The 11,749-nt window shown below is 48.8% G+C and overlaps 1 pseudogene; it reads right to left on the reverse strand.

The window, feature by feature from the left end:
* LOC115118144 (zinc finger protein 385A-like) overlaps nt 1-11,379 on the reverse strand; it is a 242,474-nt pseudogene extending 231,095 nt beyond the window's left edge.
* Between the last annotated feature and the right edge of the window lie 370 nt (nt 11,380-11,749).

Below are 11,749 nucleotides of genomic sequence, written 5' to 3' on the forward strand. Positions count from 1 at the left end.
GAGTAGCAGAGGAGTGGAGGAGAGGAGAGTAGCAGAGTAGTGGAGGAGAGGAGAGTAACAGAGGAGTGGAACAGAGGAGAGTAGCAGAGGAGAGTAAAAGAGGAGAGGAACAGAGGAGTGGAACAGAGGAGAGGAACAGAGGAGTGGAACAGAGGAGAGGAGCAGAGGAGTGGAACAGATTAGAGTAACACCGAATTGGACAACGTCCACCCAATTGAACTTCCTCACTCAACAACCCGGTCGCATTCCGCTTCGCTCCACAGGTAGTATCACATTTTCATTTCATTTCATTACAGTACAACGGTTTGATTTGTTTGATCGTAGCTAGCTACATAGCTAGCTACATAGCCGTCTTTGTATCAAAGATAATTGTGTAGTCTAGAGCGATTTTCTAGGTTAGCTAGCCAGCTATTGTCGTTCTTTTAACGCAACGTAACGTAATCAACACTGCTAGCTAGCCAGCTAGCCCCCGAATAGCAGCACTGTCGAAACTATCACACCCAACGGAACGACTTGATTAGTGTAGTGTCAACAACGCAGCCACTGCCAGCTAGCCTACAAAGTCAACAACGCAGCCACTGCCAGCTAGCCTACTTCAGCAGTACTGTATCATTTTAATCATTTTAGTCAATAAGATTCTTGCTACGTAAGCTTAACTTTCTGAACATTCGAGACGTGTAGTCCACTTGTCATTCCAATCTCCTTTGCATTAGCGTAGCCTCTTCTGTAGCCTGTCAACTATGTGTCTGTCTATCCCTGTTCTCTCCTCTCTGCACAGACCATACAAACGCTCCACACCGCGTGGCCGCGGCCACCCTAATCTGGTGGTCCCAGCGCGCACGACCCACGTGGAGTTCCAGGTCTCCGGTAGCCTCTGGAACTGCCGATCTGCGGCCAACAAGGCAGAGTTCATCTCAGCCTATGCCTCCCTCCAGTCCCTCGACTTCTGGCACTGACGGAAACATGGATCACCACAGATAACACTGCTACTCCTACTGCTCTCTCTTCGTCCGCCCACGTGTTCTCGCACACCCCGAGAGCTTCTGGTCAGCGGGGTGGTGGCACCGGGATCCTCATCTCTCCCAAGTGGTCATTCTCTCTTTCTCCCCTTACCCATCTGTCTATCGCCTCCTTTGAATTCCATGCTGTCACAGTTACCAGCCCTTTCAAGCTTAACATCCTTATCATTTATCGCCCTCCAGGTTCCCTCGGAGAGTTCATCAATGAGCTTGATGCCTTGATAAGCTCCTTTCCTGAGGACGGCTCACCTCTCGCAGTTCTGGGCGACTTTAACCTCCCCACGTCTACCTTGACTCATTCCTCTCTGCCTCCTTCTTTCCACTCCTCTCCTCTTTGACCTCACCCTCTCACCTTCCCCCCTACTCACAAGGCAGGCAATACGCTCGACCTCATCTTTACTAGATGCTGTTCTTCCACTAACCTCATTGCAACTCCTCCAAGTCTCCGACCACTACCTTGTATCCTTTTTCCTCTCGCTCTCATCCAACACTTCCCACACTGCCCCTACTGGATGGTATCGCGCCGTCCCAACCTTCGCTCTCTCTCCCCGCTACTCTCTCCTCTTCCATCCTATCATCTCTTCCCTCTGCTCAAACCTTCTCCAACCTATCTCCTAATTCTGCCTCCTCAACCCTCCTCTCCTCCCTTTCTGCATCCTTTGACTCTCTATGTCCCCTATCCTCCAGGCCGGCTCGGTCCTCCCTCCCGCCTCCGTGGCTCGACGACTCATTGCGAGCTCACAGAACAGGGCTCCGGGCAGCCGAGCGGAAATGGAGGAAAATCGCCTCCTGCGGACCTGGCATCCTTTCACTCCATCCTCTCTACATTTTCCTCTTGTGTCTCTGCTGCTAAAGCCACTTTCTACCACTCTAAATTCCAAGCATCTGCCTCTAACCCTAGGAAGCTCTTTGCCACCTTCTCCTCCCTCCTGAATCCTCCTCCCCCTCCTCCCTCTCTGCAGATGACTTCGTCAACCATTTTGAAAAGAAGGTCGACGACATCCGATCCTCGCTTGCTAAGTCAAACGACACCGCTGGTTCTGCTCACACTGCCCTACCCTGTGCTCTGACCTCTTTCTCCCTCTCTCTCCAAATGAAATCTCGCGTCTTGTGACGGCCGGCCGCCCAACAACCTGCCCGCTTGACCCTATCCCCTCCTCTCTTCTCCAGACCATTTCCGGAGCCCTTCTCCCTACCTCACCTCGCTCATCAACTCATCCCTGACCGCAGGCTACGTCCCTTCCGTCTTCAAGAGAGCGAGAGTTGCACCCCTTCTGAAAAACCTACACTCGATCCCTCCGATGTCAACAACTACAGACCAGTATCCCTTCTTTCTTTTCTCTCCAAAACTCTTGAACGTGCCGTCCTTGGCCAGCTCTCCCGCTATCTCTCTCAGAATGACCTTCTTGATCCAAATCAGTCAGGTTTCAAGACTAGTCATTCAACTGAGACTGCTCTTCTCTGTATCACGGAGGCGCTCCGCACTGCTAAAGCTAACTCTCTCTCCTCTGCTCTCATCCTTCTAGACCTATCGGCTGCCTTCGATACTGTGAACCATCATATCCTCCTCTCCACCCTCTCCGAGTTGGGCATCTCCGGCGCGGCCCACGCTTGGATTGCGTCCTACCTGACAGGTCGCTCCTACCAGGTGGCGTGGCGAGAATCTGTCTCCTCACCACGTGCTCTCACCACTGGTGTCCCCCAGGGCTCTGTTCTAGGCCCTCTCCTATTCTCGCTATACACCAAGTCACTTGGCTCTGTCATAACCTCACATGGTCTCTCCTATCATTGATATGCAGACGACACGCAATTAATCTTCTCCTTTCCTCCTTCTGACGACCAGGTGGCGAATCGCATCTCTGCATGTCTGGCAGACATATCAGTGTGGATGACGGATCACCACCTCAAGCTGAACCTCGGCAAGACGGAGCTGCTCTTCCTCCCGGGGAAGGACTGCCCGTTCCATGATCTCGCCATCACGGTTGACAACTCCATTGTGTCCTCCTCCCAGAGAGCTAAGAACCTTGGCGTGATCCTGGACAACACCCTGTCGTTCTCAAATAACATCAAGGCGGTGGCCCGTTCCTGTAGGTTCATGCTCTACAACATCCGCAGAGTACGACCCTGCCTCACACAGGAAGCGGCGCAGGTCCTAATCCAGGCACTTGTCATCTCCCGTCTGGATTACTGCAACTCGCTGTTGGCTGGGCTCCCTGCCTGTGCCATTAAACCCCTACAGCTCATCCAGAACGCCGCAGCCCGTCTGGTGTTCAACCTTCCCAAGTTCTCTCACGTCACCCCGCTCCTCCGCTCTCTCCACTGGCTTCCAGTTGAAGCTCGCATCCCCTACAAGACCATGGTGCTTGCCTACGGAGCTGTGAGGGGAACGGCACCTCAGTACCTCCAGGCTCTGATCAGGCCCTACACCCAAACAAGGGCACTGCGTTCATCCACCTCTGGCCTGCTCGCCTCCCTACCACTGAGGAAGTACAGTTCCCGCTCAGCCCAGTCAAAACTGTTCGCTGCTCTGGCCCCCCAATGGTGGAACAAACTCCCTCACGATGCCAGGACAGCGGAGTCAATCACCACCTTCCGGAGACACCTGAAACCCCACCTCTTTAAGGAATACCTAGGATAGGATAAAGTAATCCTCCCCCTTAAAAGATTTAGATGCACTATTGTAAAGTGGCAGTTCCACTGGATGTCATAAGGTGAACGCACCAATTTGTAAGTCGCTCTGGATAAGAGCGTCTGCTAAATGACTTAAATGTAAATGTAATGTAATGTAACAGAGGAGAGTAGCAGAGGAGTGGAGGAGAGGAGAGTAGCAGAGGAGTGGAGGAGAGGAGAGTAGCAGAGGAGTGGAGGAGAGGAGAGTAACAGAGGAGTGGAACAGAGGAGAGTAGCAGAGGAGTGGAGGAGAGGAGAGTAACAGAGGAGTGGAACAGAGGGGAGTAAGAGTAACAGAGGAGTGGAGGAGAGGAGAGTAGCAGAGGAGTGGAACAGAGGAGTGGAGAAGAGGAGAGTAGCAGAGGAGTGGAGGAGAGTAACAGAGGAGTGGAACAGAGGAGAGTAAACAGAGGAGTGGAGGAGAGGAGAGTAGCAGAGGAGAGTAACAGAGGAGTGGAACAGAGGAGTGGAGAAGAGGAGAGTAGCAGAGGAGTGGAGGAGAGGAGAGTAACAGAGGAGTGGAACAGAGGAGAGTAACAGAGGAGTGGAACAGAGGAGTGGAGAAGAGGAGAGTAGCAGAGGAGTGGAGGAGAGGAGAGTAACAGAGGAGTGGAACAGAGGAGTGGAACAGAGGAGAGTAACAGAGGAGAGGAGAGTAACAGAGGAGTGGAGGAGAGTAGCAGAGGAGTGGAGGAGAGGAGAGTAGCAGAGGAGAGTAACAGAGGAGTGGAACAGAGGAGACGAGCAGAGGAGTGGAGGAGAGGAGAGTAACAGAGGAGAGGAGGAGAGGAGCAGAGGAGAGGAGAAGAGGAGTGGAGCAGAGGAGAGGAGAAGAGGAGTGGAGGAGAAGAGCAGAGGAGAGAAGCGGAGGGGAGGAGCGGAGAGAAGTGGAGGAGAGAAGCGGAGAAGAAGAGCAGAGGAGAGGAGGAGTGGAGAAGAGTAGGGGGAGCGGAGAAGTTGGAGAAGAGAAGGAGTGGAGGAGAGGAGCGGAGAGGAGTGGAGAAGAGGAACGAAGGAGAGGATCAGAGGAGTGAATGAGCGGAGAAGAAGGGAGGAGAGGAGTGGAGGAGGGGAGCAGTACTGTAGCTAGCTGCCGTTGAATCAGCCAAGGCATCCGTTTTAAATGTAAAGGCATGTGTTTTAAATGTAAAGGCATGTGTTTTAAATGTGTTTTAAATGTAAAGGCATGTGTTTTAAATGTAAAGGCATACGTTTTAAATGTAAAGGCATGTGTTTTAAATGTAAAGGCATGCGTTTTAAATGCGTTTTAAATGTAAAGGCATGTGTTTTAAATGTAAAGGCATGTGTTTTAAATGTGTTTTAAATGTAAAGGCATGTGTTTTAAATGTAAAGGCATGTGTTTTAAATGTAAAGGCATGTGTTTTAAATGTAAAGGCATGCGTTTTAAATGTAAAGGCATGTGTTTTAAATGTAAAGGCATGTGTTTTAAATGTGTTTTAAATGTAAAGGCATGTGTTTTAAATGTGTTTTAAATGTAAAGGCATGTGTTTTAAATGTGTTTTAAATGTAAAGGCATGTGTTTTAAATGTAAAGGCATACGTTTTAAATGTAAAGGCATACGTTTTAAATGTAAAGGCATGTGTTTTAAATGTAAAGGCATGTGTTTTAAATGTAAAGGCATGCGTTTTAAATGTGTTTTAAATGTTTAAATGTGGCCAATCCTGAGCCAGAGCACATAGCAATACACGCGCACGCACACACACACACACACACACACACACACACACACACACACACACAGCGCAGCTAAAAGACTGACACGTATACAGTACATAACCTTACACACAGCGTCTCTCACGACACAACACACACAACAAAATACATATTTTTGACACATGCTTCTTCCTCACACTAGCAAACAGTTAACCTGCAACACACACCCACACACAGTCTATGAAACACAGTGACTTACAGTGTTCCGGACTAGCAGCAGTAGAGTCAGTACAGACGGACTAGCATCAGTAGAGTCAGTACAGACGGACTAGCATCAGTAGAGTCAGTACAGACGGACTAGCATCAGTAGAGTCAGTACAGACGGACTAGCAGCAGTAGAGTTAGTACAGACGGACTAGCAGCAGTAGAGTTAGTACAGACGGACTAGCATCAGTAGAGTTAGTACAGACGGACTAGCATCAGTAGAGTTAGTACAGACGGACTACCATCAGTAGAGTTAGTACAGACGGACTAGCATCAGTAGAGTTAGTACAGACGGACTAGCAGCAGTAGAGTTAGTACAGACGGACTAGCATCAGTAGAGTTAGTACAGACGGACTAGCATCAGTAGAGTTAGTACAGACGGACTAGCATCAGTAGAGTTAGTACAGACGGACTAGCATCAGTAGAGTTAGTACAGACGGACTAGCATCAGTAGAGTTAGTACAGACGGACTAGAAATCAGTAGAGTTAGTACAGACGGACTAGCATCAGTAGAGTTAGTACAGACGGACTAGCATCAGTAGAGTCAGTACAGACGGACTAGAAATCAGTAGAGTTAGTACAGACGGACTAGCAGCAGTAGAGTCAGTACAGACGGACTAGCATCAGTAGAGTCAGTACAGACGGACTAGCAGCAGTAGAGTTAGTACAGACGGACTAGCAGCAGTAGAGTTAGTACAGACGGACTAGCATCAGTAGAGTCAGTACAGACGGACTAGCATCAGTAGAGTCAGTACAGACGGACTAGCAGCAGTAGAGTTAGTACAGACGGACTAGCAGCAGTAGAGTTAGTACAGACGGACTAGCAGCAGTAGAGTTAGTACAGACGGACTAGCAGCAGTAGAATTAGTACAGACGGACTAGCAGCAGTAGAGTTAGTACAGACGGACTAGCATCAGTAGAGTTAGTACAGACGGACTAGCAGCAGTAGAGTTAGTACAGACGGACTAGCAGCAGTAGAGTTAGTACAGACGGACTAGCAGCAGTAGAGTTAGTACAGATGGACTAGCAGCAGTAGAGTCAGTACAGACGGACTAGCATCAGTAGAGTTAGTACAGACGGACTAGCAGCAGTAGAGTTAGTACAGACGGACTAGCAGCAGTAGAGTTAGTACAGACGGACTAGCATCAGTAGAGTTAGTACAGACGGACTAGCATCAGTAGAGTTAGTACAGACGGACTAGCATCAGTAGAGTTAGTACAGACGGACTACCATCAGTAGAGTTAGTACAGACGGACTAGCATCAGTAGAGTTAGTACAGACGGACTAGCAGCAGTAGAGTTAGTACAGACGGACTAGCATCAGTAGAGTTAGTACAGACGGACTAGCATCAGTAGAGTTAGTACAGACGGACTAGCATCAGTAGAGTTAGTACAGACGGACTAGCATCAGTAGAGTTAGTACAGACGGACTAGCATCAGTAGAGTTAGTACAGACGGACTAGAAATCAGTAGAGTTAGTACAGACGGACTAGCATCAGTAGAGTTAGTACAGACGGACTAGCATCAGTAGAGTTAGTACAGACGGACTAGCAGCAGTAGAGTTAGTACAGACGGACTAGCAGCAGTAGAGTCAGTACAGACGGACTAGCAGCAGTAGAGTCAGTACAGACGGACTAGCAGCAGTAGAGTCAGTACAGACGGACTAGCAGCAGTAGAGTCAGTACAGACGGACTAGCAGCAGTAGAGTCAGTACAGACGGACTAGCAGCAGTAGAGTCAGTACAGACGGACTAGCATCAGTAGAGTCAGTACAGACGGACTAGCATCAGTAGAGTCAGTACAGACGGACTAGCATCAGTAGAGTCAGTACAGACGGACTAGCAGCAGTAGAGTTAGTACAGACGGACTAGCAGCAGTAGAGTTAGTACAGACGGACTAGCAGCAGTAGAGTTAGTACAGACGGACTAGCTTCAGTAGAGTTAGTACAGACGGACTATCAGCAGTAGAGTTAGTACAGACGGACTAGCAGCAGTAGAGTTAGTACAGACGGACTAGCAGCAGTAGAGTTAGTACAGACGGACTAGCAGCAGTAGAGTTAGTACAGACGGACTAGCAGCAGTAGAGTCAGTACAGACGGACTAGCATCAGTAGAGTCAGTACAGACGGACTAGCAGCAGTAGAGTTAGTACAGACGGACTAGCAGCAGTAGAGTTAGTACAGACGGACTAGCATCAGTAGAGTCAGTACAGACGGACTAGCATCAGTAGAGTCAGTACAGACGGACTAGCAGCAGTAGAGTTAGTACAGACGGACTAGCAGCAGTAGAGTTAGTACAGACGGACTAGCAGCAGTAGAGTTAGTACAGACGGACTAGCAGCAGTAGAGTTAGTACAGACGGACTAGCATCAGTAGAGTTAGTACAGACGGACTAGCATCAGTAGAGTTAGTACAGACGGACTAGCAGCAGTAGAGTTAGTACAGACGGACTAGCATCAGTAGAGTTAGTACAGACGGACTAGCAGCAGTAGAGTTAGTACAGACGGACTAGCAGCAGTAGAGTTAGTACAGACGGACTAGCAGCAGTAGAGTCAGTACAGATGGACTAGCAGCAGTAGAGTCAGTACAGACGGACTAGCAGCAGTAGAGTCAGTACAGACGGACTAGCATCAGTAGAGTCAGTACAGACGGACTAGCATCAGTAGAGTCAGTACAGACGGACTAGCAGCAGTAGAGTCAGTACAGACGGACTAGCATCAGTAGAGTTAGTACAGACGGACTAGCAGCAGTAGAGTTAGTACAGACGGACTAGCTTCAGTAGAGTTAGTACAGACGGACTATCAGCAGTAGAGTTAGTACAGACGGACTAGCAGCAGTAGAGTTAGTACAGACGGACTAGCATCAGTAGAGTCAGTACAGACGGACTAGCAGCAGTAGAGTTAGTACAGACGGACTAGCAGCAGTAGAGTTAGTACAGACGGACTAGCATCAGTAGAGTCAGTACAGACGGACTAGCATCAGTAGAGTCAGTACAGACGGACTAGCAGCAGTAGAGTCAGTACAGACGGACTAGCAGCAGTAGAGTTAGTACAGACGGACTAGCAGCAGTAGAGTTAGTACAGACGGACTAGCATCAGTAGAGTTAGTACAGACGGACTAGCATCAGTAGAGTTAGTACAGACGGACTAGCATCAGTAGAGTTAGTACAGACGGACTAGCAGCAGTAGAGTTAGTACAGACGGACTAGCAGCAGTAGAGTTAGTACAGACGGACTAGCATCAGTAGAGTTAGTACAGACGGACTAGCAGCAGTAGAGTTAGTACAGACGGACTAGCAGCAGTAGAGTTAGTACAGACGGACTAGCAGCAGTAGAGTTAGTACAGATGGACTAGCAGCAGTAGAGTCAGTACAGACGGACTAGCAGCAGTAGAGTTAGTACAGACGGACTAGCAGCAGTAGAGTTAGTACAGACGGACTAGCAGCAGTAGAGTCAGTACAGACGGACTAGCAGCAGTAGAGTTAGTACAGACGGACTAGCATCAGTAGAGTTAGTACAGACGGACTAGCAGCAGTAGAGTTAGTACAGACGGACTAGCATCAGTAGAGTTAGTACAGACGGACTAGCAGAGAGACTGGAAGGAAGGCTTCTGTCTCCCCTCGCCCACGTGTGGACTATGAGACTACAATACTAAACCATGCTGAATGACAGTATATTCTGTGTAGCACATTTGCTACAAATGCATTGCAATGCTTGTCGGTGTATCTAGCCACACACTGAAATGTATGTATGACGCAGCCTTATGAATACACAATAGGATCTTTTCTCACATAATGTATCTTGGTAGAACAGCAAATGAAATCCTTTGAAGAACCCTGCAGCACCAAAGGAGAATGTTTACATTCATATGTGACAATGTATACACCCAACAACCTTCACATGTAGCCCTCACGTGTTTTTGTGTGCTTGACTGTTGGTGCCGGATAGTTGCAGTATGCATAGCTGTATCTCTATCCCAGTCTGTTATGTGTAGCTTCTCTCTCACCTCAAACTCTCTCGGCAGGACATACAGGACAGTAAAGGACAGGAGAGAAGAGGACAGGACAGGACAGGAGAGGACAGGACATGAGAGGACATAACAGGAAAGAAGAGGACATGAGAGGACAGGAGAGGAAAGGACAGGAGAGACGAGGAGAAGAGAGGACAGGATAGGAGATAAGAGGATAGAAGAGGACAGGAGAGGATACGAGAGGACAGGAGAGAAGAGGAGAGGACAGGAGAGGATATGAGAGGACAGGATAGGACAGGACAGGAGAGAAGAGAAGAGGAGAGAACAGGAGAGGACAGGAGAGGACATGATAGGAGAGGACAGGATAGGAGAGAAGAGGATAGAAGAGGATAGAAGAGGACAGGAGATGACGGGATAGGAGAGGACAGGAGAGGACAGGAGAGAAGAGGAGAGGACATGATAGGAGAGAAGAAGAGGGGATAGGAGAGGACAGGAGAGGACAGGAGAGAATAGAAGAGGAGAGAACAGGAGAGGACAGGAGAGGACATAATAGGAGAGGACAGGATAGGAGAGAAGAGGATAGAAGAGGACAGGAGATGACAGGATAGGAGAGGACGGGATAGGAGAGGACAGGAGAGGACAGGAGAGAAGAGGAGAGGACATGATAGGAGAGAAGAAGAGGGGATAGGAGAGGACAGGAGAGGACAGGAGAGAATAGAAGAGGAGAGAACAGGAGAGGACAGGAGAGGACATGATAGGAGAGGACAGGATAGGAGAGAAGAGGATAGAAGAGGACAGGAGATGACAGGATAGGAGAGGACGGGATAGGAGAGGACAGGAGAGAAGAGGAGAGGACATGATAGGAGAGAAGAAGAGGGGATAGGAGAGGACAGGAGAGAAGAGGAGAAGAGAGGACAGGATAGGAGATAAGAGGATAGAAGAGGACAGGAGAGGATACGAGAGGACAGGAGAGGATAGGAGAGGACAGGAGAGGATAGGAGAGGAGAGGACAGGAGAGGATAGGAGAGGACAGGAGAGGATAGGAGAGGATACGAGAGGACAGGAGAGAAGAGGAGAGGACAGGAGAGGACAGGATAGGAGAGGACAGGAGAGAAGAGAAGAGGAGAGGACATGATAGGAGAGAAGAGGACAGGAGAGAGCTGAAGCATGGTCATGTCATGTGACCAAACACATCTTAATGATAAGCTTCCAACACAACACACTTTGACCTCTCCTGCTATCTGTCTGACACGGCAAATAGATGCTTTTGATTATTACTATAATCATAATAATCCATAGGCTACATTTTTGCTGGTATTCAATAACACTTCAATAACACCACGACAGAAAGCTTGAGCGTTGTTGAGACGTTGAGTGGATGAGACTATGATAAATAAATCAAGTTTTTGAAGAATGCCTGATGATACAACAAAAACATTTGACCTCCCCAAAAATATCAAAGACGCAGAGGAAAACGACAACAACTCACCCAAAATCATCGTGGCTTTTCCTTCTCTCTGCTCCTATCGTTTAACAGTGCTCCCTCGTTTCCCCGTCTCTCCCTTTTCTCCAAAGGGACAATGGCTCCAAATTGTTTTCTTATTTTTTTCACCGTCTTTCTCTCTCTCTCTCTCTCTCTTTTCTCTCTCTCTCTTTTTCTCTCTCTCTTTCTCTCCAGCTGGCAAGTCAGAAAAGCAGAACTAAATGTGAGCGGAGACCGCTGCTACTACCACCTGCTACCACTGCTACCACTGCACACGCTGTCTGTCTGTCCCTCGCTTTGCCTTGCCTTGCGTCCGCCCTCACCAGGTGATTAACAGTATGTGAGGAGGAGGAGGTGGGGGGGGGGTAATGCTGGTGCAGTTGTGCTGCCTGTCTGTCTCAGATAAGCCTCGGGGTTGGGGTGCGTCAGAAACAAGAGGGAGGGGGAGCTACTGGCCAAAGTTGAACTACCTAATGACAGAATGAAGTCGAACTCCCCAATCACAGAATGAAAAGCAGCTTCATCTAGATCTTCTACTCCAGAGAAGCCAGAAAATGTGATGGTCTCCAACACAGCTGACAAGCTATATCTGTTCAGTGGGAACATTTCTGAGATGGGAATGCCTTGGTGTCAAACTGGTCTCTCTCGCTCTCCTTATTTTTGGGGTTGTGTATAA

The sequence above is a fragment of the Oncorhynchus nerka genome, linkage group LG7 (genome assembly GCF_034236695.1).
Source record: "Oncorhynchus nerka isolate Pitt River linkage group LG7, Oner_Uvic_2.0, whole genome shotgun sequence".
In the NCBI taxonomy this organism is placed as follows: domain Eukaryota; kingdom Metazoa; phylum Chordata; class Actinopteri; order Salmoniformes; family Salmonidae; genus Oncorhynchus; species Oncorhynchus nerka.